Raw genomic sequence first — 26,313 nt, forward strand, 5'->3', positions numbered from 1 at the left:
ATGTGACATAGGAAGAGACTTTATATTGGATAATGAAAAGTGAGCTACAGTGCTGTGAAAAGTGCTGTATTTCCTGATTTTCTGAGAAAAGACAAAATAAGTTTTTTAATTGATAATGTTATTGAAGCAAAAAATGTATCCAATACTAGCTGGGCCTATTCAATCAAATCAACACCTAAATATAACTTTTTCTGCAGCATGAAGTTGGTTAAAAGGTCTCACCCAGTAGCACACTATGCCAAGGCCAAAAGAAATTCCAGAAATTATGAGGAAAACGGTGACTGATATACATCAGCCTGGGAAGGGTTACAAAGCTATTTCAAAGGCTCTGGGACTCTAAAGAACCACAGTGAGAGTCATTACCTCCAAATGGAGAAAACTTGGCACAGTAGTGAACCTTCCCAGAAGTGGCCGACCTTCAAGAATTCCTCCAAGAGCACAGCGATGACTCATCCAGGAAGTCACAAAAATGCCAAGGACAACATCCAAGGAACTGCAGGCCTCTCTCGCATCAGTAAAGGTCACTGTTCATGACTCCACTATCAGAATGACACTAGTCAAAAATGGCATCCATTGAAGCGTGGTGTGGCGAAAACCACTTCTAACCCAGAAGTTAGAAGTTAGTCCCAGGCTTGTCTGAATTTTGCCAAAACACACCTTGATGATCTTCAAACCTTTTGAGTGAATCTTCTGTGGACTGATGAGTCAAAAATGGAACTGTTTGGGAGACGGAGCTCTTTAAAGGAAACAACCCGGTGTTACATCTCTAATGCAATTATATTTAATGTGTTGTAGCTTTTTTAAAGTTCAAATAATACAGAAGCAAATCATATAAATAAATACAAACTCCGAAACTGGCATTTCTCTGTGTGTCAGCGCCTCTTCTATGAGTTGCGTGAATGTCCCAATCTAAAGGGGAGAGATTGAAACTGCATCCGGCTGAGGCACACTCTGTCGCGGGGACACTTGTCCCTCGAGCGTGCACACTTAATGCAGCTAGATTATAACATGATAGCTCGTGACTTATCAAATTAAACTGGCAATACGCAGCTTTATTAGTAAGAGAGTTTTTTTTTTTTTGTGAGTTAAAGATTTAAGTGAGAGAGGAAGTCTTCACCCCATTATACACCGCAACAAAATATGTTTTTGATTTGTTTTTGTTTTGGCTTTTTTTCCAATATAAATATCTAAAACTCCTTTAAAACAAATGTACATTAACTTTAGGAACTATACTGCAGAATAAAAAAAATTATTATCTGCGAATGTTTAAAATAATATTAAAAATACAAATATTTTAAAATATCTAAAATACTTTTCACATCACTCTGTATATGATATTATTGGTTAAAGGTGATGTATGTAATATGCAGAATCAACTATAAGTAAGCCATTCGCAGGTTGATATCCCTAGCAAGTGTAAGTTAAACTGCAATACATTTAAAGCACTTTTTATTTGGACATGCCACTACATTTACTAAAGAGCACATCATTACAATAATTTTATGATCCTTCAGGGCTGTACAATTAATCAAAGTTACACTAAAACCAGGATATGGTCATATGTGATATTAAACCACAAAAATGCTGTGATTTAATTTTAAAAACGTGAGCGGTTCCAACAGATTTGTTATGAGGAACATTGAAACTTTCACTTTCAGTTTTCTGCCAAAATAATCTGCCAAGCTCCAGGTTTAGGTGAGGTAAATACGACAGAAATGCATTACTGATGCCAAATAACAAATCTAATCCTCAAAATAATAATAATTATAATAACAACTCAGAATTGTATTAAAACAATTAACTTGACTGGGTCCCACAATAACACTTCAGTTTTATAATAAAATTCAACTGTGTTCAAAAACAAGAAGTGAGTGAATTTGTAGTTTTTGCACACTATGTTTATTCACAATAAAATATTTTTGTAAAACTGTATGTAGACAAATAATAGGGGTGGGAAATTTATTGTGTTAATTTCTGCAAAAAAAAATCCCAAATAATAATGTTTTGTACTTCCTAAACTACACTAATGTTGTAGCCCACTTCCTGTGGCTAAAATTGGCATACATACATTTCCAGGATGTCCACAATGTTTAAACTGATTGTGTGGAGCAGTGCACACTTATTCAATATGTAACTTATCTCCCCGGCCATAATAACTATGGAGACTTCACCCGCAAGTGGTGAACCAAGTTTGGGAGAGATATGGTCAAGCTGCAGTATCTCTTTGCATCCCCGAAAATGCTCACTAACTTCCATCTGAACCAGTATCAAAATTGAAACCGACAGACCCATCAAATGAGTCTGAGGAGGACCTAGCAGCTAAGAAAGCTACACTTATAGAGACTAAAATATCACCAATTCAAGTAACATTAAACGTTTCCCAAAGTCAAATTGGGAGTTTGACTAATTGAAAGAACTAGTTTCCCCATAGGTTGCATTTTCATTGCAATGGGCATTAAATCTCTTAAACTCTCATCCTCCACAATCTGCTAAGGTACGTTAATGATTCGCGTCAGAGCAGCAACACCAAATCCACATGAAGAGTGCTTGTAGTCAAAAACGTCTCATTCTGTGTTTTGATGATGTTAACATTTGGTGTGCTTGTGTGGTAATGAAAATGTGCCATACATAGACTAAAAAATACTTGATTACTGTCACAAGTCCCATCTGGACTTGTTTTGTACATCAAATAGCATTAAGAGCTCCTTTCTCTATCATTGTATCACTGAAGCACTTTTGTGTGTTATTCAAAGATTCTTTTATTTATAGAGATAAAAACCTCCACGGCTCTATCATAGAAGGAGAGCGTAATGGTCAACTAGTGTGTTTCTACCAAGGAGCTCTAAAATAAAGTTATGACAGTTCCACCCATAGAATGTCTATGGGACTGCCACATTATGCTATTTTATGCTAAACTTGTAGGCTCCAATTGGTAGAAGGGCTCTGGTGTGTGTGTGTGTTTGTGTGTAATGTGAAATGTGCGTCAGTGCAATGACTCCAGGCCGACACGTTTCAAAGGTTCAGCCCTTCCAACAAATGTTTGGTAAATGTGTTAACATCAAATATCATCAACAGGCTGAAAAATATTGAGATATACAACATTTTTGGTAGCTTTATCACCCATTCCTAATGTGCACTGATAAACCATGCACCATAAGACCAGCAACATCGATTAAAAAATTAAATAAGACTATTTATATTTCATGTTTACTTTAATGAGGAGAGATTATCCATGATTATCCATAATCAATATCCTTTGTGGTGTCATTTTGTGAAATGTAGGGTACATAAATCTAAATCAGAGCTTTTTAAAGGCTAAGTAACAACAGCGTGAATGTCTGGTTGCGCACACATTGGACACAGCTGTGGCGGTGAATCTGTGTGGCGCCGCTGCGGCCCGCTTCAGCATCTGTGCGCAGGATGTGATGCGTGGCTGCAGTCATGTGCCATGTGTTCATGCAGAGGGGTGGCACAGAGTGCATGGCTGTTTTTTGGGCTGGAGTTGTTGGAATTGTTGTGATGGAAATGGTGAGTGTACGCACGATCATAAAGTGAATGTGTCTGTATGAGTAGTTGTTTGTCCATCTAATACTATGTGACTTAGTCATGCTTTGCTGTCAAACAGCATGAAAGCTGATCTTAATCCATGCTGAGGGGGCTAATCGAGGTAACAATATAGATTTTTTTTCAGCAGAAGGGAAAAATGGGATGTCAAAACAGCACAGTCTGAATTCAAACCCACATTGCTGGCATGAGCGCCACAGCTCAACATATTGTAACACATGTGCTAACCACTAGATCACGGCTGACACAACTGATTGAGGTATAATCTGTTGTCTGACAAGAGTTGCACACTGCCACATGTGAGAATCCAGTGAGAGCAACTGATTTATTATCAAGATCACTCGATGTCTGGACACTCTGGAACAATCTACAGGACAAAGACACCCTCAAGATCAGTGATTGATTGCTCAAGTCATTGCTATGCCAGTCTGGTCCACAAGTACAGTTTATTCTATCAAACAAATTGCTCACTTAAGACACAAAGAGACCAATGCATTTTTTTTACATGACATATGGGGTGGGTAAATATGAAATCAGAAAAACAACACTGAGAACAAAGTGGTGTGAAGCATATCTCATTTACTCAAGTGTCTCAATCAAACTTCGTAATACCTTTCAAACGTTTGATACTTTGTCAAATTCAGTGACTATTTTTTTCTACAGAAGTGCTCATTGTAGCAGTTTGGAAACTTGTAAATATGACTTTAGGTTAGGATTAGTTTACATTGACCTAAGAACCAAACAATGATGCAACTGACAAGGAGTGCCTTTACACTCACAGTCTTACACTGATCATGCTTAATAAGCCGACAACAAGTAAGGTCAAGCAAACGACTTAATCGGAAATGAGAATTTCCTTTTCGTTGTAAAGTCATAAATGGCTTAAGAATAAATCAGTCGAATACATCAATACATTTTTTTCCCATTACATCGATTTTGCATGAAAACACCATTTCCACAGTTCTTACTGGCTTATCCAAAGTGTGCAAGTGTTTTGTGCATGTCTGTTTACGGTTTGATATCAAAAGTATTTCTGTGATGTTCTTGCGTTGTCTAATTTTCCGATGAAGCTGATTCTTGTTATTGAAATATACAACAAATAAAATTCATAGCAATCAATCACACTAGTGTTGCAACAATTAACCGATACATTTTTGTAATTAATAATGGAGATAATTGACCACGAATGTCATTATTGATAAGATGGATATGTGTTTTGTGAGCAGAATGTGGAGTCGAGTTTAAGTGAAAAACATATACAATTATTTAATAAAATACAGGAAATAAAATGTGGCATTTGAAATTTATTAATCAATAAATCTGAAAATATTTGAAGAAATAATCAAAGATTCATTGATTATCAAGATAATCACTAGCTGCAGCCCTAATTAACACACATTACATTTGTAAATAAAACTATTTAATTTCAGATGAATAGGGAAAGTAGAGTGGGACTAAAGTATGTATGCAATGCGACAAAATAATTATTTTGATTATAATGGGAGCGATCTAGTATTGTTGTCTGAATTGTTGTTGTTTATAAAATTTGACTTGACAGGCATTATCTCAACCCTCTGCCTCTGACATTAGTGACCTTTTCTGTAGGGGAAAGTGCTGAACTGTTCCAGACTGGACTCATGCTAGTGCATGCCAGGGACAGTTATGTTCTCACTGTTACTTTTGTGGCTTCATCGTGTCTCCACTGGGCTTCCTCTGGGTCAATGGAAAATGGTCTTTGGTCTATCGATTACCCTTGGGACAAACAGGGCCAACTGGGGATTGAGGCAGGGTCAATATCAAAGGCGGAGTTATGCTGCACAAATATCGGTGAACTTGCCAGGTTGAGTATCCTACACACTATGATACAGGTTCGGGGAAACGTAAAAACCAGCGGGCACAGTACAAATCTGTTAAAATGCACAATGGACAAAGCGGTGCCCAAATTAATAACTTTCCATGGTTCAAGATAATGGACATGTGTTGGAACATCGTTCTACTGTTAGTGGAGAGACCACTCAGGACACCATGGCAGTTACAGTTATTGAATTATCAACGCTAACTTAACTTTCTAGCTAGCTAATGTTTATATACAATTTACATTTAATATTCTAAATAACTTGATAACTCAGCTTGAGCTTCCCTCTTGCTTGTGAAATGGGCGGGGTGTGTGACGCTGGCACCAGGGCAGCATATTCAGGGTGAAATTTAGGGCAACGTTGCAGGGCTATTGACCTGATATTGGGAATGCATATAGATTTTGGTCTCGAGGTCCGAGGCTATTGAGTATGGCTGGCTCATTGATAGCCCTGGCTTGCACTGGCCTGATAGTGTAAAAGTAGCTATTGTCCATGGAAAAGAGGCTTTTTCTTGTCTGCCTTCACCTACATTCGTGACAGAAAGACCGACCCACAAATGGATCTAGCAGCGGGAGGAGAAGAAAGGCTTCCGCTCTCCAGCTCACGCCAGCCACGATCAGCGAGCCAGCACCTGCGCCTGCCACGGTCAGCAAGCCAGCACCCACGCCTGCCACGTTCAACGAGTCAGCGCCCACGCCTGCCACGGTCAGCGAGCCAGCGCCTGTAGCCTCGACCGTCCCAGAGCCAGCGCCTGTAGCCTCGACCGTCCCAGAGCCAGCGCCTGTAGCCTCGACCGTCCCAGAGCCAGCGCCTGTAGCCTTGACCGTCCCTGAGCCAGCGCCTGTATCCTCGACTGTTCCTGAGCCAGCACCTGTAGCCTCAACCGTCCCTGAGCCAGTGCCAGTAGCCTCGACCGTCCAAGAGCCAGCGCCAGTAGCCATGACCATCCAAGAGCCAGCGCCAGCAGCCATGACCGTCCCAGAGCCAGCGCCAGTAGCCATGACCGTCCAAGAGCCAGCGCCCCTCGAGCCTTCTAGGGCTCTGCCTCCCAAATCTCTCGAGTCTTCCAGGGCTCCTCCTCCCGAGCCTCCCAGGGCTCCGCCTCCCAAGTCTCTCGAGTCTTCCAGGGCTCCTCCTCCCGAAGCCTCCCAGGGCTCTGCCTCTCAAGTCTCTCGAGCCTCCCAGGACTCCTCTCGAGCCTCCCAGGGCTCCGCCTCCCTAGTCTCTCGAGTCTTCCAGGGCTCCTCATCCCGAGCCTCCCAAGGCTCCGCCTCCAAAGTCTCTTGAGTCTTCCAGGACTCCTCCTCCCGAGCCTCCCAGGGCTCCGCCTCTCAAGTCTCTCGAGCCTCCCAGGAATCCTCTCGAGCCTCCCAGGGCTCCGTCTCCCAAGTCTCCCGAGTCTTCCTGGGCTCCTCCTCATGAGCCTCCCAGGGCTCCACCTCCCAAGTCTCTCGAGTCTTCCAGGGCTCCGCCTCCGAGCCTCCCAGGGCTCTGCCTCTCAAGTCTCTCGAGCCTCCCAGGGTTCCGCCTCCCAAGACTCTCGAGTCTTCCAGGGCTCCTCCTCCTGAGCCTCCCAGGGCTCCGCCTCCCAAGTCTCTCGAGTCTTCCAGGGCTCCTCCTCCCGAGCCTCCCAGGGCTCCACCTCTCAAGTCTCTCGAGCCTCCCAGGGCTCCGCTCCTCAAGTCACTCGAGTCTCCCAGGGCTCCGCCTCTCAAGTCTCTTGAGCCTCCCAGGGCTCCTCTCGAGCCTCCCAGGGCTCCGCCTGCCAAGTCTCTCGAGCCTTCCAGGGCTCCACCTCTCGAGCCTTCCAGGGCTCTGCCTCTCGAGCCTTCCAGGGCTTCGCCTCTCGAGCCTCCCAGGGCTCCGCTCCTCAAGTCACTCGAGTCTTCCATGGCTTAGCCTCTCAAGCCTCTCGAGCCTTCCAGGGCTCTGCCTCTCGAGCCTTCCAGGGCTTCGCCTCTTGAGCCTCCCAGGGCTCCGCTCCTCAAGTCACTCGAGTCTTCCAGGGCTCCGCCTCTCAAGCCTCTCGAGCCTTCCAGGGCTCCGCCTCTCAAGTCACTCGAGTCTTCCATGGCTTAGCCTCTCAAGCCTCTCGAGCCTTCCAGGGCTCCGCCTCTCAAGTCACTCGAGTCTTCCAGGGCTCCTCCTCCCTAAGCCTCCCAGGGCTCCACCTCTCAAGTCTCTCGAGCCTCCCAGGACTCCTCCCAGGACTCCTCTCGAGCCTCCCAGGGCTCCGCCTCCCTAGTCTATCGAGTCTTCCAGGGCTCCTCCTCCCGAGCCTCCCAAGGCTCCGCCTCCAAAGTCTCTTGAGTCTTCCAGGGCTCCTCCTCCCGAGCCTCCCAGGGCTCCACCTCTCAAGTCTCTCGAGGTTCCCAGGAATCCTCTCGAGCCTCCCAGGGCTCTGTCTCCCAAGTCTCCCGAGTCTGCCAGGGCTCCTCCTCACGAGCCTCCCAGGGCTCCGCCTCCCAAGTCTCTCGAGTCTTCCAGGGCTCCGCCTCCGAGCCTCCCAGGGCTCCGCCTCTCAAGTCTCTCTAGCCTCCCAGGGTTCCGCCTCCCAAGACTCTCGAGTCTTCCAGGGCTCCTCCTCCCGAGCCTCCCAGGGCTCCGCCTCCCAAGTCTCTCGAGTCTTCCAGGGCTCCTCCTCCCGAGCCTCCCAGGGCTCCGCCTCTCAAGTCTCTCGAGCATCCCAGGGCTCCGCTCCTCAAGTCACTCGAGTCTCCCAGGGCTCTGCCTCTCAAGTCTCTTGAGCCTCCCAGGGCTCCTCTCGAGCCTCCCAGGGCTCCGCCTGCCAAGTCTCTCGAGCCTCCCAGGGCTCCGCTCCTCAAGTCACTCGAGCCTTCCAGGGCTCTGCCTCTCGAGCCTTCCAGGGCTTCGCCTCTCGAGCCTCCCAGGGCTTCCAGGGCTCCGCCTCTCAAGTCACTCGAGTCTTCCATGGCTTAGCCTCTCAAGCCTCTCGAGCCTTCCAGGGCTCCGCCTCTCGAGCTTCCCGAGCCTCCCGGGGCTCTGCCTCTCAAGCTTCTCGAGCCTTTCAGGGCTCCGCCTCTCAAGTCTCTCGAGCCTCCCAGGGCTCCGCTCCTCAAGTCACTCGAGTCTTCCAGGGCTCCACCCCTCAAGTCACTCGAGTCTTCCAGGGCTCCGCCCCTCAAGTCACTCGAGTCTTCCAGGGCTCCGCCTCTCAAGCCTCTCGAGTCTTCCAGGGCTCCGCCTCTCAAGTCACTCGAGTCTTCCATGGCTTCGCCTCTCAAGCCTCTCGAGCCTTCCAGGGCTCCGCCTCTCAAGCCTCTCGAGCTTTCCAGGGCTCCGCCTCTCGAGCCTTCCAGGGCTCCACCTCTCGAACCTTCCAGGGCTCCGCCTCTCGAGCTTCCCGAGCCTCCCAGGGCTCTGCCTCTCAAGCTTCTCGAGCCATCCAGGGCTCCGCCTCTCGAGCCTCTCGAGCCTTCCAGGGCTCCGCCTCTCAAGTCTCTCGAGCCTCCCAGGGCTCCGCCCCTCAAGTCACTCGAGCCTTCCAGGCTCTCTGGGAGTCTCTGGGAGCAGAGCCTTCACTCGAGCTCCTCCTCCCGAGCCTCCCTACGGCTCCGCCTCCCGAGCCTCCTACGGCTCTGCTCCCAGAGACTCCAGAGCTTCCTACGGCTCTGCCTCCCGAGCATCCTACGGCTCTGCTCCCAGAGACTCCAGAGCTTTCTAGGGATCCGCCTCTCGAGCATCCTACGGCTCCGCCTCTCGAGCCTCCTACGGCTCCGCCTCCCGAGCCTCCTTCAGCTCAGCTCCCAGAGACTCCAGAGCCTTCTAGGGCTCCGCCTCTAGAGCACCCTATGGCTCCACCTCCTGAGCCTCCTACGGCTCCGCCTCCCGAGCCTCATTCGGCCCCGCCTCCCGAGCCTCCTACGGCTCCGCCTCCCGAGCCTCCTACGGCTCTGCTCCCAGAGACTCCAGAGCCTTCTAGGGCTCCGCCTCTAGAACATCTCTCGGCTCCGCCTCCTGAGCCTTCCTCGGCTCCGCCTCCTGGGCCTTCCTCGGCTCCACCTCCTGAGCTTCCAGAGCCTCCCTCAGCTCCGCCTCCTGAGCCCCCAGAGCTTTCCATGGTTCCACCTCCCTTGGCTCCACCTCCTGGGTCTCTCTCGGCTCCACCTCCTGGGCCTCCCGAGCCATCCTCGGCTCCGCCTTCCTCAGCTCCGCCTCCTGAGCCTCCAGAGCCTCCCTCAGCTCCGTCTCCTGAGCCTCCAGAGCCTCCCTCAGCTCCGTCTCCTGAGCCTCCAGAGCCTCCCTCAGCTCCGCCTCCTGAGCCTCCCTCAGCTCCGCCTCCTGAGCCTCCAGAGCCTCCCTCAGCTTCGTCTCCAAAGCCCCTCTCAGCTCCGCCTCCGGGACCTGTCCCTGTCCTGAGGCCGCCTCCCAGGCCTCCTGGACCTGTCCCTGTCCGATGGCCGCCTCCCAGGCCTCCTAGACCTGTCCCTGTCCTGTGGCCGCCTCCCAGGCCTCCTAGACCTGTCCCTGTCCTGTGGCCGCCTCCCAGGCCTCCTAGACCTGTCCCTGTCCTGTGGCCGCCTCCCAGGCCTCCTGAACCTGTTCCTGTCCTGTGGCCACCTCCCAGGCCTCCTGAACCTGTCCCTGTCCTGTGGCCACCTCCCAGGCCTCCTGAACCTGTCCCTGTCCTGTGGCCACCTCCCAGGCCTCCTGGACCTGTCCCTGCCCCGTGGACTGCCCTCTGTGCCCCCCGGACTTCCTGTCTGCCCTGTGTGCTCCCCTTGGACTGCCTCCTTGCCCTTGTGCCTCCTTGGTTTGTCTCTGTGTCCCTTGTGCCTCCTTAGTCTGTCTTTGTGTCCCTTGTGCCCCCTTTGGTCTGTCTGTTCTTCCCCGCGTCTAGCCCCCCTCTCCTGGAACTTTTGTTGGTTTTTTCAATTTTTTTGTTGTTGTTTAGGACCGTCTGGAATCCGGTCCTTTTGAGGGGGGATTATGTCACGTTCCTGTGTTTTCTGTTTCACATGCCACTTTTCACGTTCCATGTCACGTTTTCCTTGTTGTCCACCCCATGTTTCACTGTCTGTGTTAGAAACTACATCTCCCATGGTTCCCGGCCCTCATCACCACTGCCACAGCGTTATTGTCTGCACCTGAATATCGTTTGTTATCTTCCTGTGTCGCTGTATTTAACCCCGTTTGTTTCTCCATTCCCCTGTCGGTCTTTAATGTTTGTGGATGCTTGTTTCCGTGCTCTCCGTCATTGTTTCTCCTACCCGTTAAACCCTTCTAATGTCTTTCGTGTTGTTTTTGTAGTTTTGCTTTATTTTTCCCCATTGCGGGTATTTCCTTTGTTCTTGTAGTGTTTGTTTCCTTTTGTTTGGTTTCAATAAAAGAATCGCTGCATCTAGATCCTCGCTCCTTGTCTGCCTTCACCTACATTCGTGACAGTATGCTTACACATACAAGGAATTTGTCATGGTGACAGAAGCTTCCAGTGCAAATGCAACCATATACATTTAAACATATATATATATATATATATATATATATATATATATATATATATATATATATATATATATATATATATTACACTTATAGTGACCTAAAAATAAAAAAACAAGATATAACTGATGAAAAAAAGAGAAATATACAATAAAGCAATAATGTTGTTCGAATATTTTATAAACATGTATATACAGCTATGTGCAGGTGATGTAATGTATTGAAAAAGAGGTAGGTTATGTTAAAGAATATAAATTAAATATGGATACAAGTTGGAATGGATGGATTGAATGTTGCACATGTTTGTATTGACAAAAGGAAAGTATTTGGGGCCAGTTTTAACTGTTCATGAGGTGGATGGCCTGAGGGAAAAAACTGTTCCTGTGCCTAGCTGTTCTGTTGCTCAGTGCTCTGTAGCACCAGCCAGAGGGCAGCAGTTAAAAAAAAAGTGTGCTGGGTGAATGGGTTAAACAGTGATTTTACCAGCCTTTTTCATCACTCTGGATGTGTACTGTTCTAGCAGGGTGGGTAACGGACCGCCTATAATTCTCTCAGTAGTCCAAACTATCATTTAAAGTCTTCTGATGTCTGACTTGGTAGCTGAACCAAGCCAGACAGTTATAGAAGTGCAAAGGACAGACAATGACTGCTGAGTAGAACTGTATCAGCAGCACCTGTGGCAGGTTGAACTTCCTCAGCTGACGTCAGAGCAACGGGTCTGTAGTCATTAATCCTTTGATCTTGGGTTTCTTTGGGACCGAATGATTTTGGAGCATTTGAAGCAGCAGGGAATTTTACACTGCTGTTTTATTGAAAATATGTGTGAAGATGGGAGCCAGTTGGTTAGCACAGGATTTTAGACAAGTGGGTGAAACACCATCTGGGCCCTGTACTTTTCTTGTCTTCTGTTTCCGGAAGACCCAGCACACATCCTCTTCACAGATCTTAAGTGCAGGTAGAGAAGTAGGAGAGGTGAGGAGGGGGGTTGCACTAGGTGTAAATGTTTGTGTGCTGTGAAGGTCAGAGCAGGTGTGGGGTGTGATATTGGGCTTTTCAAATCTACAGTAAAACACATTTAGGTCATCAGCCAATTGTTAATTCTCTACAGTGTTGGGGGATGGTGTCTTGTAGTTGGTAAAGACTTTTAGACCTCTCCACACTGATGCAGGGTGGTTAGCTAAAAACATTTTTTCATCTTTTCAGAATACAGTAGCTTCTTTTAGCCACCCTCTTCTTCTTTATCTGTCCTTGTATTATTAGATCTCATTGCAGCTTTTAATACTGTTGACCACAACATTCTCCAAGACTGATTGAAAACTGAGTAGGGCTCTCTGGGATGGTCTTCAGCTGGTTCAGGTTTTATCTAGAAGGGAGGGGTTTCTATGTGAACATAGGCAACTATGAATCTGAGTAGACATCCATGACGTGTGGAGTCCTACAAGGCTGAATTCTTGCACTGCTCCTGTTCAACCTATATACGCTCCCACTAGGCTATTTTTTGAAGAACCAAATTGAATACCATAGCTATGCAGAAGACACCCAGATCTATCTAGCCCTGTCGCAAAATGACTACAGCCCCATAGACTCTCTGTGCAAGTGCATTGATTAAATTAATTTTAATTTGGTTTTACAACATAGTCAAAATTCTAGGAGCCAAGGGCCTAAAGACAAAAAATCAAGTAAGGACTATTGGTGTCATGTTGGAGTCAGACCTTAGTTTCAGTAGTCACATCAAAGCAATAACTAAATCAGCCTACTAAAAATTTTGCCAGAATTAGATGTTTTGCATCCAGTCAAGACTTTGAGAAACTTATTCATGCATTCATCACCTGTAGGATGGACTATAGCAATGGACTCCTCACCAGCCTTCCCAAAAAGACCCGTAGACACCTGCAGTTCATTCACAATGCAGCTGCCAAGATTCTCACCCGAACCAAAAAATCAGAGCAAATTACTGCAGTCCTCAGGTCTTTATACTGTTACTTGTAACTTCCAGTTACATTTTGAATTGATTTTAAAGTATTATTACTGTTTATAAATCGCTCAATAGCCTAGGACCTAAATACATTTCAGATTAGGGATGGGCACGAGTACTCGAGGACTCGGGTACTTGGACGTGGCAGCAATGATCGATCATGAAATCGATGATCGATAGTGATCACGCATGATGTGACTTTTCACTTAATTCGAAATACAGTGGCAATTACCTGACAACTAAACACAAACGTGTCAAAGAGGGAGCTACGTTTTAATTTTAAGATTGATTACGTTGTGACTTTGAGGGGTACATTGATTACCAGAGACTTCTTATGGCAAACAATCTGATACGACGCTGCAATGCAATCGTTACAATAATCAAAACAAAGACAGTGTAATTTACCGTGTTTTGAACACTTGTCTCTGTAAAACGTTTGCTAAACATGCTTTGTCATCATTTAAATGCAAGAACTTTGACTCGTTAATGGATATTATTTAATAAAAGTGATTGATTGTCACTGACTAAACCTCCCTGCCCTGTGAGACATAACACACACCTGCATCTCGGCAAAATGAACGATTTCCGCTTGAGTTTCCAAGTTAGATATCTGATATAAAGTGTCATTCCATTGTACTTTCCTCAGAAAGTAGAAAGGTGGAAATTCAGACTCTGCGAGTTGAATGGAATGCTTCATGAATCACAGCAACAATAATAAAGAGCATCATGGCTTTCCTCACAAGAGCGAACATTTCGGGAGACAGACACTTACACTTACACACCAGGCGCATGTGGCAGTGTACAGCAGGCGAGTGTTTCAAACAGCTAGACAGAGCGCAGTTAAATGGAACACAATGCAGCATCTTCAAAACTGAACTTCAACTTAACGGTTATGGCATCTCCTGCTATTTGAAAATATACTGTTCAGATAGTCACAAAAAAAACGGGTGAGCACTTCCTAAGATTACTACGGTAACCTGAAGGAAGAACATACAGACGCGCTTTGTGCACATTCTTTCAGAGTTGGGCAGCAAATCTTCACATAATGACAAAATATGATGCATTATATTTGGATTATCCAATGTTGTAACGGACTATTTTATAACAGCTTATAATAATGAATAGACGATACACTGGAACAACAAGACTCGATGCAGCAGCCATAGACGTTTGTCAGACCTGTCATTATATACATAATATACATATGTAATTGCCCCTCGAGTACTCGACGAGTACTCAAGTAGACAAAATGACCAAAATGCCCATCCCCATTTCAGATATGCTTGAATATGTATAGAAACCTTCCAGACCTCTCAGATCATTAGGATCAAGTCAGTTAGACATACAGAGGGTTCACTCAAAACAAGGTGAGACAGGATTTAGCTATTATGACACCTGCAGATGGAACCAGCTTCCAGAAGAGATCAGATCTAATCCAATACTGAAAACACATCTGTTTAACTGTCTGAGCACTGTGCTGCACTTACTGATTGCACTGCATCATTTTATTTCAGTATATTTTTATTTATATTTATTTTAATAACTTTTACTTATTTTTTTAAAATAAAATGTATTACTTTTCAATCTAATTTCTTGTCCTTAATTGGTTTTAAAAATGTATTTTATCTTGTGTTTTCGTTATCATTTACACGTAAAGTACTTTGAATTATCATTGTGTATGAAATGTGCTAAATAAATAAACTTGCCTTGCCTTAAGAAATCTGGCATGCTTTGTGAGTGTTAGCAGTTGCGACTCACCTGTTGTTTCATGTCGGAGTAGGTCTTCTTTGAACTGAGCTCAACCTTCTTCTTAAAGTTCTACAGAATGGCCCGGCCTGCTTTGCTTGTGTCTGTAACTGTCCTGAAGATGAACCAACTGCTCCTCTCGATCCCTACAACACAAACAAATGCCATCCATGTGTGAGACACTGAAAAACAGCAAGACGTGCCACAGCGGTCAAAGATGTCCGTCTAGCGCATTTTAACATAGACATTTACAAAACAGCACATGCAAACACAAAAACAAGTTCTGTGTGAACAGCTCCTAAGACTGCGATTTGAGTATATACTGTATATGCCCTATCAGGAAATAGAAATTAGAATTAAATTTCTACGTGACCTTGTTTTTTTGTCACTAGTATGTGCACGAACATAAAATGGATAACATATCTCATAGAACTTTGCGTTTTATATTCACTTAGAAAACTTTAGCGCTCATCGCAGCATTTCAAATGTGTCAATGCAAAACAAACAATCTCAGCCTCGTGTTTGACAACAACACTAAGACTCAACTGCCAAAAGAGCTGTCAAACACAAGACAAACTGCCAGAAAGAGCCTGTCAACCTGTGAGTGTGTGTGTGTGCATGTGTGGCACACGGCACCCTCCCTAAGATGAGTGTAATTACTGCGGTAATTACTTTTAATTGAGAGAATGATTCACCAGGGCCCGGGAAACTTAACATTAGTGCTTAATCAAACAAGAAAACCACCATATTCATAAAGCTACCGATTTTAACAATAATGGAGCAGCACTATGACAAAACATATCTAAAGAAATCTGTTAAGAATGTCATAAACAAACATGAGACAGTTAATGTGGTAAACATGTTCTTTTTGCTAAACAAAAAATAATTTGAGAATATATATATTGTATATATTCCACATTTTTGGCCACCAGTGTGTATATATATATATATATATATATATATATATATATATATATATATATATATATATATATACTGGTGGCCAAAGGTTTGGAATAATGTACAGATTTTGCTCTTATGGAAAGAAATTGGTAGTTTTATTCACCAAAGTGGCATTCAACTGATCACAAAGTATAGTCAGGACATTAATAATGTGAAAAATGACTATTACACTTATCAGAACTTCTTAAACTACTTCAAAGATTTCTCATAAAAAAATCCTCCATGTGCAGCAATGACAGCTGTGCAGATCTTTGGCATTCTAGCTGTCAGTTTGTCCAGATACTAAAGTGAAATTTCATGTGGCTGTCTTGTCCGGCACTTCTCACACACCTTACAGTCTAGCTGATCCCACAAAAGCTCAATGTGGTTAAGATCATAACACTCTTTTCCAATTATCTGTTGTCCAATGTCTGTGTTTCTTTGCCCACTCTAACCTTTTCGTTTTGATTATCTGTTTCAAAAGTGGCTTTTTCTTTGCAGTTCTTCCCATAAGGCCTGCACCCCTGAGTCTTCTCTTTACTGTTGTGTATGAAACTGGTGTTGAGTGAGTAGAATTCAATGAAGCTGTCAGCTGAGGACATGTTAGGAGTCTATTTCTCAAACTAGAGACTCTGATGTACTTAATCTCTTGTTTAGTTGTACATCTGGACTTCCACATCTCTTTCTGTCCTTGTTAGAGTCAGTTGTTCTTTGTCTTTGAAGACTGTAGTGTACACCTTTCTATGAAATCTTCATTTTTTTTGGCAATTTCAAGCATTGTATAGCCTTCGTTCCTCAAAACAATGATTGACTGACGAGTTTCTTTTAAGCCATTTTTGACCTAATATTGACCTTAATACATGCCAGTCTATTGTATACTGTGGCAACTCACAAACAAACACAAAGACAATGTTAAGCTTTAGTTAATGAACCAAATAGCTTTCAGTTGTGTTTGATATGATCAATTTATCATGATTACTCAAGGATAAGGTGTTGGAGTGATGCTGCTGTCTAGATTTGATCAAACATGACTTTATTCAAATTGTGATGGTGCTGTTTTTTACATCAGTAATGTCCTGACTATACTTTTTGATCAGTTGAATTAATCAAACTTTGATCAAATAAAGTACCAATTTCCTTCTGTACATTATTCCAAACTTTTGACCACCAGTGTCTCTGCTTGTTGCAACATCCAAGCAGAGATTCTGTCAGCTTTCTGAAGATCAGCTTTCTCAGTAGTAAAATAGCGGTCCAAGAGAAGATATTTCTCCCTATTTCGCGGTAGACGATGTGCAAGAGTCGATCACTATGTGGAAACTCTGGTAAGAGGTAAGTGCCTTGAGTTTGTGTAATTAATCAGTCTGTTGTGTCTCTCAGCTGTGATGAGCCTTAATGCTGAAGTTGTTAGTGTAAACACTGACTGACGCTGACTTACTTCACGCCACCTAACTGGCTCATATTACACACAAAATGATATTTTGCCACTACCCGCTGGGTAACATATGTAATGTCAAAAATTACATGTGAAGAGACACATATACAGTAACTATTAACACATCTGCACTGCTCCTACACTTTAGTTTAGAATGGCATGAACACAAGCGGAGTGATACACACAGTGAAGCATCCGAGTGATGATGGTGTCAGACCATCAGAGCTCATGGAATGTCTCTCGTCCAATCAGATTCGAGGACTGGAACTAACTGGAACTATAATATATATATATAGTTGAACATCATTAGTTTATGAGAATTACAGCCTTCTTTTCTTTAGTTATTGTTTAACTTAACACACACACACACACACACACACACACACACAAAGTAGACATAAAAGGAAATTAAAAACAAAACAAACAGAAATTTGTGGACCTTTTTGTTTTTTTACTGGCCTCTTTTCTGTGTAATTTTGGTCTCTCTAATGTTTGAAATTTAAAGATCTAGAAATTGTTTCTCCCTGACTTTTGTGTAGTCTATAATTATTAATCTGTCTTGCAACATGAATGCCTTCAGGACAGAGTGCACACAAAAGAGCTGCTGCTATGCTCTGATGTGGAGCAACCGTCAGAAAGACAGAGAGAATAACAGACATCTAAACAAGAAAGAAACAAGAAAAAGACCAAGCCACAAAAATAGCTCTCTGAGAACATACTGAGACTTTCCAGCAAGAACACTGAGGGGCTGGCTGACTGAGAGGGAAAGAAGGAGAGTTAGATAGTTAGTTAGTGGGTTAGAAGGTTAGTTAGTGGTTCATTTTTGTCAGACTATAATTTCCAAAAACCCAGTGACCTTTCTCGCTTTCTATTATCTGCACAGGCAGCTACCTTCTAAGGCAGTGTTCTAACTGAAATTCAAAGAGGGATTCAGAATGCTCTACACAAACAGCTCTCCTTACATAAAGTACACTAGAGACTAGACTTCTATTTCTCCCTTTTATTTATTCCTTTAGGATTTCATAAAATCCTTAATAAAAGAGGTCTCATCCACAAATCAAACCTTGTTGTTTGTACTTAATGTCTTTCTTGAGAGAATGAGCTTGCATCCCATGAAGCATGGTTAGCATGGACATAATCCATTCAAAATTATGGAATTGTATTTTTGTGATTTAAAGTTGTTAATTATAAGGATTTAAACAATATTTTTTTTTTATTCCATTACAAATTATTCAGATATACAAATATACATTCAAAAAATTATCTCTTTGGCTGAACTTGAGCCAATAGTGGACAGTTGTTCCACTTGTTTGAAATGAGTTTTCTTAACTTAAAATTACAATGTAAACTTAATATAAACACTTTCTAAAACAACTTCTGGTATGCTCAAAAAAATATTTGTTATGTGCTTTAGTTAAATTAATAAATTGAACAAGCACATAACAAATATTTTTTGAGCATACCAGAAGTTGTTTGAGAATGTAGGGAGACCGAATCGATTGCGTATCAATGGAGTGGGTGGTCACTACGTGGCTCTGTGGTATGCTGTGTTGGCCATGATAGACTCTGTTTGCACATTGTTTCAATTAAATTTACATCCAGCGACTGTAATGCAGCCCTACAGGCTACCACAACAAAATAACTAATAAAAAAAGACATTGGTTAAAGTAAAATCAATTAAGCGCGTCAAAACCATGTTAAAATATCCAACATTTATATAAATTTCAGTTAAAAAGAGCCCTCACACTCCCTCGTCTCCCCTGCACTTACAAACATGCATGCACGCACGCGTACACACAAAAACTATCATGCACTATATGTGTGAAAAATCCTCGCGCTCCCCATCTCACACGTGGACACACAGATATTATGTGCACACACTTAAGGCCCAAACATACTCGTGAGAGGAAAACAGAGTCGTCATGTCAGCACAATCCTGCATCTCAATGAGGATGAAAAATATTACTAAGGTTTAAAACAGGAATATGGCAACGCGCATCTTGGTGATTTTGAAGCGATGTTTCTTCTGATGAGAGCTGCAACAAAAAAGGTCATTCCAGAAGGGAGATATCTCATTTTCTCAGTTTTGCTCTTTTGATACCACAAATACAAACTCAGACACTAACTCACACACACATACACACACACACACACACACACACACATACACACCCTCACAGAAAACTTTCTGCATTTTTACATTTTCAAAAAACATAATTTAGTATGATTTATAAGCTATTTTCCTCATGGGGACCGACAAAATGTCCCCACAAGGTCAAAAATTTTGGGTTTTACTATCCTTATGGGGACATTTGGTCCCCACAAAGTGATAAATACACGCTCACACACACACACACACACACACACTAACTCACACACACTAACACAGACACCAATTCACACACACACACACACACACACATACTCACACACACACACACACACACACACACATACTCACACACATGCACACTAACTCACACACACACTAACACACTAACTCACACACACGCACACCAACTCACACACATACACACACGCACACTAACTCACACACACTAACACACTAACTCACACACACACTAACACACACACATGCACACTAACACACACACACTCACACACATACACACACACACACACACACACACACACACACAAACACACTAACTCACACACATGCACTCTAAATCACACACACACTAACTTGTTACTCGGGTAAGTCCTCCCGTACAGTAGCGCAAGCCTCGCAATCCTCCGTTGCTAGTTCTGAAGTGACATTTACAAATTAGCAACGAAGGCTTGAGCTGTATCAAAGCAAGATGCTGAATCTGTGGCAAAAGAAAATAGTTCCTCTCATAAGAGCGTTTTAGAGATGAAAACCAGAAAATATCTTGAGATATTTAACTTGGAATGATGTCTTAAGGTGTGGTAACCATGGTATAAGCGGAATAATTGACTCCGGCCCGTTAAATTGTTTAAAAATAATGCATACCGTTGCGCGTCGTGACCGCATTACCACCTCAGGTGTGCATTATTTTTAAACAATTCAACGGTCAATTGTCAATTATTTCTTACGTATTTAATTTACAATCTAACGTGTCTCGAGCCGGCTCTTTTTACAGTGCGGAACATATGCGCTTCCAGTACAGTTTCCCGAAATAATTATTCAAAGGAGCCTGTTCTTTTGAATCAACAGCACAAAATATATACACTGTACAAAACACAGTCTATACTGTCTCTGGAACGGTTACTGTTTATTTAATGATGAATCAAGCAGTTCAGTTACTGACTGGATGTTCATATGACAATGTATAATTAAAGAGAAGTGGAACTTTATAAAATAATAAATGAATTAATGAAATATGCCATCACATGTCGTGTTGGTATAGATTTCTTTATTTAAAATAGAGATCATTACTGGATTGTATTTATGTCTCTAAAATGTCTGAGAAGGGAGAAGAAGGGGAGGGGGAAAAAAGTACTAAAAGAATTACTGGAATCGTTAAGAGGAATCGGAACTGGAATCAAAAATGTCTTACAATTCCAAACCCTATTGCCATGAGCATGAGCAAACAGATGAATAAAACACCATATTCTTCTTTTGGAAAGAAACAAAACAAAACAAAAAACTTAAGGTTAAGGACTTTGTTTTTATTCATATAAACTGTAAATAACACGTAACTCTCATGTGAATAAATAATAATATTGTATAATAAATACATACTTAGCTGGGATAGGCTCCAGCCCCCCGCGACCCTGTACACAGGATAAGCGGTTGACGATGGATGGATGGATGGAAATACATACTTTATAATCAATAAGAATTAGAGCACTAACGCATGTGATTAATTAAAATTTAACGAGTACATTTTTCTTAATCACGATTCACGCATTTACCCTTACTACAACATAAACCAGCAAAAACACTGATTGGCAGGACAGAACCTTTGCCCGGACTCATTACACTGACGCACACACAACAAACACACACAGCAGTGATTCAGTGTCAGTGATAATGTAATGGGGAAAGGAGCTCTTAATGCTATTTGATGTACATAACAAGCCCAGATGGGACTTATTTTCAGCCTATGTAAAGTGCATTTCAGTTACCACAGAAGCATGCAAAGTCTTAACTATCACAAAAATGCAGAATGAGTCTACAAGCGTGTGACGAGGAGGAGGGTGTGGCCGGGCCGTGAGAGTACATGGCTGGTGCTGAATCAGATGATCAGCGGGAGAGCGAGATAAAGGGGGGCTGGAGACACCAGTTTGAGAGAGAGAGACGTATGCAGCCGTGCTGTATGTGTGTCTGTCTGTGCTTATATTATATGTTGTTTTTAAGTTCATTTATATCATTAAAATTACGTTGACTGTTCAGCTGTTTCTTGCCTCCCCCTTGCCTGTCCTTTTAGCTGTTGCAAACCGCTTTTCATGTAGAAGAGGCATTTTACGCTGGTGCGAATCATGAGCGCGGCTTTACGATTGCTGTAGGAAAGCGGATAGCCACAGTCTACTGACAGATTAACTTTGTGGAGGATGAGAGTTTAAGAGATTTAATGTCCAAATGCAACCTATGGGGAAACTAGTTCTTTCAATTAGTCAAACTCCCAATTTGACTTTGGGAAACATTTAATGTTACATGAATTGGTCCAATTTTAGTGCATTTCTATCTTTATACTGTGAAAGGCATTGTTTGAAACATTTTAATAAAGCGTTATATTGTTGCGTATTGTTTTGTTTCCTATCAAATCCCTTTATTGTCACTCAACCATATACACAAGTGCAACAGTTGGTGAATGTCTTGCATTCCGAGCAACATAGCAATCATGACAGCGATGAGACATATACCAATTTCCAATACACATCAGCGTAAGAAGGAAATAAATGCATTTTGACAGGAAAAAAAATATATTTAGAGTAAAATTTCAGCACTTTCAAAATATGCCATTAATTGCGATTAACAAAAAAATGTTGGCATTTAATTGGGATTGAAAATAAACAACATTTATCAGCATAGGAAAAATTTTCGGTGCAGTGCCGATTTAAGTGCGCGGAAATTAATCTGACGGTGGATGGTTTCTCTTCAGGATTATGGTAAAGTTCTTCACCAGGAATTACACTATTAAATGCAATTTCAAAAGTTAAAAAATAAATAATGTGGACTAACGTGGACTGACGTAAAAAATAACGTGGACTGATGGGTTCAACAGAAACATATAGTATACCATCAATTAAGATGATCAGAGATCACAGTAGTTCTGTCTTTAAAGGTTTATAAATTATCATCAAAAATGTATTTGCCTTTTTTTACTTCCAGAACCCAACTGTTCTGCAAAGCATCTGGAAGTTTCTGTATTATATATATATATATATTTTTTTTTTTCTTCACATTTCAGTAATGAGAATATCATAATTGCCAACATTCTTCGCATTCTGGTTATGATAACTGGGTGGTAAAATGTGTGCAACTGTCAAGAAAATAATGACAAAATGTAAAGATTAGTTTCGCGTTCACACGGATCCGCAAAAATGACTAAACGCGCTGTATTATGCATGCCAGGCCAATAGTTGGTGATGTCACTTTGTAAAGAAACAGTATGCGCCTGCGCACATACAGTAAGCATTCTTCCACAGAGCGGTGAATACAAACAATGAAGATGGCGAATGCATTGAGCAATTTTGTCTGGACGGACGATGAGGTTGCTTTATTACTACAAGTCTTGAGCAGCACAAACACAGTCCTGCAGTCCGCCATCTTAGTTTTGAATATTTTGCACGTTGTTTTGAAGTACTCGCGCACATGCCTGTAGACTGAACACATAATACGCGTGCGCATGATATCATTGTTTTCACAAATTCGCATTTTTGTATGTTTACACAGAGACGATAATGGCATAGATTTCAAAAACGTGCACTTTGAAACCCATTTTCAAAAGTTTGCGTTTTCAGGCCCCAAAACGCCGTTGTCGTGTAAACAAACAGCCAAAACGTATAAAAAGTTTTCAGTTGAAAACGTCATGTAAACAAACAGCCAAAACATATAAAAAGTTTTCAGTTGAAAACGTCATGTAAACAAACAGCCAAAACGCATAAAAGGTTTTCAGTTGAAAAAGTTGTCGTGTAAACGAACAGCCAAAACGCATAAAAGGTTTTCCGTTTTCAGTTGAAAACGTTGTCGTGTTAACGGCCCCTTATACAGGTTTGGATGGACAACTGATCTCATGATGACAGTTGATGAAATTTTTGGGTGAACTAACCCTTTAAATGATGTTGGAACGTTCAAGCGCTTCTAGAGGGGAAAGGTTCATCTAACTGGTTCCCGTTTAGGTGTGTACCGCTGTGAGAACTCAACAAAAGCTGACCACGGGTGTGGAAGCCTTCTGGAGCAGACAGTCAGTATACAAGTATACATCCGTAACAGAGGGGCAGAATGAGGAAGGACAAATAAAGCAGTGAGGGGAATGCCAGCTCTGTGGAGGCCATCGGCTTTGGCTGGGGTTAGAGCTCGTAGAGGATTGGAAGACGAGGAGACTCAAATTAAAGATGTGCCATCAAACCAAAGGAAATCCTTCTCATCCTGCACTCTTCAAGGGAATTTTTGGGGGGAATCAGAAGGAAGGGACTTAAGCAAAGGGAGACAGTGCTTCCGCCCAGCCACAAGTCAGACAGGAGGGTAAATTTTCCTAACCTCCATAACCACAGGACGCCTCCAATGTGCTTCGATGGGGAGCGTGCACTGTAAATACCACTGGAGATGCTGCTAATTCAAACACACCCATTCATTTCATACAGGCCGCTCTCAACCATCAGACGTCTGAGTATCTGGCACCCACAGCACAAGAAAGCCACACTATGGCTATAGCAAGCCATAACTATCATGGTCATATTATTGAATTTTGCAATCAGAACTTCAGAGATAAATCAAGTTAATCAAACTTGGCTTTTACGCAAATTATGAGAATGCAGCTTCACAATTGCTGAAGCAAAGTAGATGCCAGCCGATTAATATTGTGTAGGGTAAGGTTTTAAGAGATTTAATATGCATTGCACAAAATAAGTAACAATTCTCCCACTTACACTTTGGGAAAAGTTTAATGTTACTTGAAATGGTGCTATGTGGTGTATTTTTATCTTTGTACTGTGGAAGGCTTTGTTTGAAAAATGTTAATAAAACAGTATTGTTAAAGTTAAATGCTTTTTGTAGGGATGGGATGACATCTCGAATTTCGATATATCGTGAACCAAAGAAACGACGAACCATATCGTTGCAAAATTGTTTTCTTATCATGTGATCATAAATTAAATGACCCATCAAACATCATAATCTCTCTATCACTTGATTTTACCACTACTGCACTTTTTTCTGCACTGTTTACAAGGTTTACACAAGGTCCTTGAAGTTCTTGAATTTAGCTTTTAGAAATGTAAGTACTGGAATACCTGGAGAATCGCCTTGTTTGATGAAAAGTGCTTGAGATTACAGCAAATTGTTTCCTCTGTGTCATGTGTGTCCATCAAAGATTAGGTGACTACACTTTCATTGAATAATGTGTCTTAATATACTTTCTATTCTTTGCAGTCAGATAAAAAGTTTTAATCTCACATAGCATGGATGTACTAAAGAAATAAAGAGATTCTCTTTGAGGTTTGCTGAACTGGAACACTGTGCACGTTGAAACTCTTAAAGTGACAGTAATTATTTTAGCATTTCGTATACAAATGAATGTAAATTGTACACATTATTTCAAACAGTGATAGCTCATATCATTATTATATACAATTTTATGATATAATATTATTCAATAGAATGTAGAATTTGTTTTACTTTTACAAAGTTATAATAAAGATGGAAAATGATTAAAATATAAATATACACTTTCACATACCTTTTTCAGGACAGGTTCTGTTCAGTTCAGTTCCATTGCTTGTTCTGCACCTGATCAGCCTGAATGTACCCCACTACGTTTGAAAGGTTATTTGTTTGTGATATTTTCTTTTTTACCATAAGAAAGGTTTGAGCATTTACATGGTGCATTAAAGAACTTTATTTTGATAAAACATTCTGTACAATTTTGTAATTTTTGTAATTTAAAAAGTGTTATTATATCGATTCGGGATTATATATGATGGTGAACCTCATATTGTGTTTCGAACCGAATCGTGAGAGCATTCCTAGCTTTTTGACAGCAAAAAATGTCAGCACTTTCAAAACCTGCTTAACTACATGATTAATTGTACATATTGTACATATTGTAATCATCTGACAGCACTAACACTTATAAATCTACATATAACTATATCAAATATTGTTATAAGGTGTTATATATCTAAAACCATTTTGCTAATTTATAGCTTCAATGTAGTTAGCTACTTTTTATTAGAAGCTTGTAGTGTAGCTAACAATTTTTTTTAAGTAGCTTGAAATTAGTCAACGAAACTGCTTTGAATTATGAGTAGCTTGAAATTAGTCAACGAAACTGCTTTGAATTATGAGTAGCTTGGTGATAGGGAAACTATAGTTTAAAAGTAGCTTCCCACACACTGGTGCTCTGAAATGGATTAAAATATATATATTTTTATCAGATCAGGGGAAAAGCAAGAATACAGTAGACGTGACAGAAAAAATGCAATATAAAGCTATTAAATATAATCAAGATGTTTATAAGTAAGCACATAGAAGAATGCCGGGACTGTGCGAGAAGGTCTGTTACAGGCAGTTAAAGGTGCCCTCCACGATTTCGTAAGGTAATCGTGCACCTCTGGGAAGAACCGGGGGTGGGGGGGCGTGGCTGTGAGCGGCGCCCAGACCCGAGGAACCAATCATCTAGCCATGAGGTCTGCGGGGAGAACAGAGGGTTCCAGTCCAACCCCATGCTCACTGTGGCCCGGACAAGCATATCGGCCATCTGGGTGTCAGCCTCAGACTGGGCGGGCCAACCCAAAGGCGGTAGCCCAGTCGAGTCTTCCGCATCAGATGCCGGGACGCTCTCCGATGCAGCGACGAATTTGTCATCCAGCTCGGCGGGTCCGAGGGAGTAGTCAGACTGGCCGTGAGGTGAGCCGCTCTCACCTCGAGCCCGGACAGAAGTCAATGAGCATGCCGGTGGGCATGTGCTTCGTATGGATTTACCCGGCGAAACCGAGCCCGCTGCCATCCCCAAATCGCCTCCATCACAAGCCGGGTCGTCCTCAATCCCGTGGGAAGGAGTGACGCGGGGGGCGACTGGAGTGGCATTCCTTTTCAGAAAGGACCATGGCAACAACGTTTTGGGGGCGAAGAAGGTGTGTGTTTGATTTCTGAGTGCTCTTGTTCAAATAAATAAGACTGGGCT

General features: G+C 42.5%; 1 pseudogene; it reads right to left on the reverse strand.

Moving 5' to 3' along the window:
* Positions 1–26,313, reverse strand: part of LOC127652970 (centrosomal protein of 112 kDa-like) — a 288,819-nt pseudogene that overhangs the window by 168,496 nt on the left and 94,010 nt on the right.

This window comes from Xyrauchen texanus, chromosome 12 (assembly GCF_025860055.1).
Source record: "Xyrauchen texanus isolate HMW12.3.18 chromosome 12, RBS_HiC_50CHRs, whole genome shotgun sequence".
In the NCBI taxonomy this organism is placed as follows: Eukaryota; Metazoa; Chordata; class Actinopteri; order Cypriniformes; family Catostomidae; genus Xyrauchen; species Xyrauchen texanus.